Below are 6,088 nucleotides of genomic sequence, written 5' to 3'. Positions count from 1 at the left end.
CTATTTGCTTGCCCTCTAGGCTCAATGTCCCTGGGTTTCCATTAAAAATAGCACAACTTCAAGAGGGTGACCCCCAACAGTGACATGTCTCTGAGATATACCCTAATTTTTAACAAGCATAAACAAAATATAACAGAATAGCCACCACAGGATTACTGGAATAATAGGTATCATAATGCAGCCTACAAAGCATTGATGTAGTAAGACCTTGCTGTACCCAATCTACAGGACACTTCTCTTGGTACATCTGTCTTCTGCTTCCTCAAACAACATGTGTTTTTCAGCTTAAGTCAGTCCAGTTCACCCAGTGGAGTTCCCGCATGGGGTCTCCATGAAGCAGCCTCTGGAGCATGCTCTGCACCCCAAAGTTCCAGGATTCAGTTTCCCAGTGTTCCACAGCTCCCGGCCTGGGTACTCAGTATACTCATAGATGCCATGGGTCAATTCTGCCCACCTGCTATCCACCACTAAAGACCCTCCCCAACTCATGTTCCCAAGAACATCCTCAGTCTCTCTTCGCACCTAGGTTCCCCCAAGGTTGATCATTCCCTCCCTCCTGTCTTTTGCTGCCCCTCCCACCAGTAACCCTCATCCCTCATCGCCTCCTTCTCCTGTGGAACTCACCCCCAATCCACATGGTAACTACACAGCAGACAGCATCTCCCCCTCCCAAAGCATATGATTACAGGTGTTGTGAGGTGCCCTCCACATGTTCCATGGTTTCATTGCTGTTTTTAGGGATACCTAGTATTACATTATGTGTATGTACCAGAGATTTTTAATCCACTCTTCCATTGATGGTAATTTAGGCTATGTCCAGCTTCTTGCTATTGTGAACTTTGCTGCAATGAACATTGGGGAGCAAACGTCTGTTCATGATCCACTTCTTATTTCATCATGGATACCAGTATGGCTCAGTAATGGTATTGCGGGATCACATGGTAGTTCAATTGCCAACTGTTTTAGATATTGTCATATCACCTTCCATAGCAAGCCACATGGTATTTTTTAAAACATTTTATTAGGGGCTCACACAACTCTTATCACAATGCATACATATACATACACCAATTGTGTAAAGCACATCTGTACATTCATTGCCCTCATTTTCAAAGCATTTGCTCTCCACTTAAGCCCTTTGCATCAGGTTTTCTTTTTTCCCCCTCCCTCCCGCTCCCTCCTCCCTCATGAACCCTTGATAATTTATAGATTATTATTTTGTCATATCTTGCCCTATCCGGCATCTCCCTTCACCCCCTTTTCTGTTGTCTGTCCCCCAGGGAGGAGGTCACATGTGGATCCTTGTAATCAGTTCCCCCTTTCCAACCCACTCACCCTCTACTCTCCCAGTATCGCGCCTCACACCCCTAGTCCTGAAGGTATCATCCACCCTGGATTCCCTGTGCCTCCAGCTCCTATATGCACCAGTGTACATCCTCTGCCCTATCCAGTCCTGCAAGGTAGAATTCGGACCATGGTAGTTGTGGGGGAGTAAGCATTTAGGAACTGGGGGAAAGCTGTGTTCTTCATCGGTGCTACATCGTACCCTGATTGACTCATCTCCTCCCCTAGACCCCTCTGTGAGGGGATGTCCAGTGGATGACAAATGGGCTTTGAGCCTCCACTCTGTACTTCCCCCTTCATTCACTATGGTAAGATTTTTTTTTGATGATGCCTTATACCTGATCCCTTTGGCACCTCGTGATCGCACTGGCTGGTGTGCTTCTTCCATGTGGGCTTTGTTGTTTCTGAGCTACATGGCCGCTTGTTCACCTTCAAGCCTTTAAGACCCCAGATACTATCTCTTTTGATAGCCGGGAACCATCAGCTTTCTTCTCCACATTTGCTTATACACCCATTTGTCCTCAGCAATCCTATCATGGAGGTGTGTAGCCAATGATATGATTTTTTGTTCTTTGATGCCTGATAACTGATCCCTTCGGGACCACTCGATCACACAGGCTGGTGTGTTCTTACATGTGGACTTTGTTGCTTCTGAGCTAGATGGCTGCTTGTTTATCTTCAAGCCTTTAAGACCCCAGACACTATCTCTTTTGATAGCTGGGCACCATCAACTTTCTTCACCACATTTACTTGTTCACCCACTTTGGCTTCAGCAGTTATGTCGGGAGGGTGAGCATCACAGAATGCCAATTTAATAGAAGAAAGTATTCATGCATTGAGGGAGTACTTGAGTAGAGGCCCAAGGTCCTTCCACCACCTTAATACTAAACCTATGAATATAGACACATAGATCTATTTCCCCATCCTCATATATATATTTGCATGTACATGTCTTTGTCTAGACCTCTATAAATGCCCTTTGCTTCCTAGTTCTTTCCTCTATTTCCCTTGACTTTCCTCCTGCCCCACTATCATGCTCCGTCCCCACCTGGGTTACAGCTATACTTCTTCTTTAAGTAACCTTACCCCTGATCATTCCCTACCAGGCCTGCCACTCCCCCCTCACCACCAATTTGGATCCCATGTTGTTCCCTTGTCCCTGGGTTTGTTAACATCACTTCCTTACCCACCCACCCCCACCTTCCCCTATCCCAAGTCCCCCCGGAACTGTCAGTCCGTTGTTTTTCCTCCAGATAGTTCATTCGTTGGGCAATATTTAAGAAAGGCTGAAGAAGAATTGATGCTTTCAAATTACCACGCTGGAAAAGAATATTGAATATGCCATGGATTCCCAGAATAAATAATATGCCTTCGTAGAAAGACAGTGAGAATGCTCATTAGACGTGAATGATAAGATTTTGGGACATGTTAGCAAACTGAATCAGTCCCTAGAGAAGAATATCTTTCTTGGCTAATTAGAGAAGTCAGCAAAATATAGAGGAACTCCCTCACTGAAACGAACAGTGGATACAACAGTGGGAGAAATCATACCAGTAATCACAAGGATGACATAGGATTAAGCAGTCTTTCAGTCTGTTGTGCATGGAATCACTGAGTCAGGTATATTCAATGCTACTTAACAGCAACAATAACAAAGAGATGGAGAATGATTTAGAGTTAGTAGGAAATCGAATGTAGTGCAGGGGAGTGTGGCAGCTATGACTATAAAGGGGGGAAATATTTGAGGCCACATAATACTTTTGTATCAGAAGGTGGTAGTTACATAAACTGGTGTCAATTTGAGGATAAAGAATGTAGGGGTGACTTTTCTTTGGCCCTGAATCAAGGCTGACAGTTTGATGGAGCTGTTGGCTTCAAGCAGGCGCCTAAAGAAATGTCTTCCTATGGTCTGTTGGCCATTTCAGAACTTGGAAATGTAATGGTCAATTCATTAGAAAGAAACATCTGAGTAAAAAAGAAAAAAAAGAGTGTAGGGGTGGAGTCTAGGCTGTCAATCAGGATATAGTGTGGGCATGGCCTTTACCTAAGGATTCTGAGAATTCCTAGATTTCCTCCTTGGAAGGCAAGAAAGACTCTCTTGTCTCCCTTGGAGACACTCTACTGACAGGACACACAGCACTATGCTGATAGACCCCATGCTTTGTGTAGTGGAGGAGCCACGCGATCTACAAGACTTACAACGCCACTGGATCTACAAGACTTCCCACCCGCTGCCCTGTGGTCATCCTGCATCTGGGGTCATTGCATGTGTTTCATGAGTCTGAAGAGGACTTTATAGATTGATATCAGACATATGGTTTCACATTGGACTTAGGTGCGTGGACTGGACTGGGACATTTTCTCAATATTCATTTTTTCTTGTATATAAACCTTTTTCTTATATACATATGCATGTTTATGAATTTGTTTCTCTAGTCTACCTAGAATAACACATTGACCATGATGAATTTCGCAGGTATTTGCACATGTAAGTCATGTCTATTAAAATGAAATATGGAAAGACCTGAGGCTAGAAAGCCAAAAAGAAAGAACACACTCAGCAGATCTCAAGGTGAATGAATTAGAGAAAAATCAATGCCTCAAAATGCAGTGTTGAAGAATTCTATAGGCAACATATTGAATGAGACAATGCATTAAAAGATAGAAGGATTAAATAGAATCACTGTACCAAAAAGAACTTGCTGACATTTCATTTTTTCAAGAGGTAATACATGACCAAGAGCCTGGGGTACTGAGGGAAGAAGCCCAAGCTCCAGAGAAAGCATTAGTGGAAAAACCAGGCTGCTTCATGAATTCCCAACTGCAATGTACAGGAAGCACTTACTGCCGCAGTACAGGGAGCACTTACTAGTCCATGCCAAGATGCCTGGAAGATCGCTACCTGTCCAACCAACAGGAAAAGATATATATATATATATATATATAAAGGGTACACATATATATACCCTTTACACATAACGGTGATCCAAAAGAATGTGCATATTAATGCACAATATCATTGGTATCAAGAAAAATATGCAAGTAATTTATCTCTGAGGATAAATCAACAATGGTTGCAGCAGGACATCTACACGGAACTGTCAGAAATTGAAGCTGGATTCAAAAGAGAACTTGGAATGAGGGGTATTATTGCTGACCTCAGAGAGTCCTCAGCTAAAACCAGAGAATGCCTAAAAAGTGTCACTTGTGATTTATGAACCATCCAAAGGCACCTGACTGTGGATTACAACTCAGTGTAAATAATCAAATATCTTCGCAACTGGACCAATAGGCAACATCATAATAACAAGAGAAAATACCAAGATTATGAAAGATTTCATTTTACTTGGGTCCACAGTTAATGTTTATGAAAGCAGCAATCAAGAAATCAAACAGTGTATATCATAGGACAAATGTGCTCCCCGAGGCTTCTTCAAAGTGTTAAGGAGCAAAGATGCTCCCTCGAGGGTTAAGGTTTGGTACTTTTAATCTTCTATGGGTGCAGAAGCTCAGTCATGAATAAAGAAGATCACAGAAGAGCTAATGCATTTGAATTATTGAAATAATAGTGAAAGCTTGTGATATATTGTCCTATATGCTTTAAAATTTTTTATATTGCCATTTCTACTAATGCAGGGACATAAAGGCAATTGTTGCTTTTCTAAAAATACTCATGCTCAAAATTATGGAATGCACCTCAAGTTTACATGTCATCCTTGTTCAGGGGTAAAGCTAACATTCTGTATTTTACTCACATTTAATGCATGAACTCATGTGCTGCTGAGTAGAGTACAGTACAATGCTATTTTATCACTTGTGTTGTGGTTGGGTATCACTGAGGCATCTCCGACTCATATGGATTTTGAGGACTAAGGTGGACCAGTGTACAGCAGTGCAAATCATAACCCAGTTCTGTGTGATCCTCATTATTATTGTTCTGTTTGAGCCCATTTTTGCAGCTGCGATGTCAGTCCACCAAGTGGAGGATTTTCCTCTTTTTCTATGCCCCCCTTTATCAGTTATGATGTGATTTTCCCGGCACTGACTTCTCTTGATAAAAAATCCAGAGTATTATTATAGCTGTGCTTCGCTCAAGACAGATTTATCTGCTATTCTGGCAGTCCATCGCACTTTCAATATTCTTTGTCAATACCATAATTCAAATGCATCAATTTTGTTTTGCAATTTTCTCTATTCATTGTCCAGGTTTCACATGCATATGATTTGACTGAGAAAACTTCTATATTTTCTTTATATAGTTTTATAAATTGTAATAATTGTGGTAACTAGGGCCCACAAGTACCTGGAATAACTCTGTGCTATCCTGGCAATTTCCTGTAAATATAATTATTTTAAATTGAAAAGTGAAAAGAAAGGGGAAAAACAGAAAGAGAATAAGCAGTAAGAACTTTCCTGATACTGTTAGATAAAATAATTTCATAGAAACCAAGTCTGTTCCCATGATAAGCAGAGATATTCTTTAGAAGAACAAAGTAAGAGGTCTCTCATTTCCTCCTGTCTCCAAACTTATTTCAAAGCCACAGTAGTTAAAACAGCTTGATACTGATATAATGATAGACACGTAGGCCAATGGAACATAATAGAGAACACAGCAATAAATGTATCCACCTATAGACAACAGATCTTTGACAAAGGGACAAAAAAATTACATGGGTAAAACATAGCCTCTTCAATAAACAGTGCTGACAAACTTAAATTTCCATCTGTAGAATGAAACAGGACC

General features: G+C 41.4%; 1 non-coding gene across 1 annotated transcript; it reads left to right on the top strand.

The window, feature by feature from the left end:
* The first annotated feature begins 3,175 nt into the window (after window positions 1-3,175).
* LOC142441540 (small nucleolar RNA SNORA2/SNORA34 family) lies at window positions 3,176-3,311 on the top strand. Its single transcript, XR_012782913.1, has one exon. It is a non-coding gene; the product is annotated as a small nucleolar RNA SNORA2/SNORA34 family (small nucleolar RNA).
* Window positions 3,312-6,088: the final 2,777 nt, after the last annotated feature.

Source organism: Tenrec ecaudatus, chromosome 2 (genome assembly GCF_050624435.1).
Source record: "Tenrec ecaudatus isolate mTenEca1 chromosome 2, mTenEca1.hap1, whole genome shotgun sequence".
Taxonomy (NCBI): Eukaryota; Metazoa; Chordata; class Mammalia; order Afrosoricida; family Tenrecidae; genus Tenrec; species Tenrec ecaudatus.
This window is presented reverse-complemented; position numbering and strand designations above follow the sequence as displayed.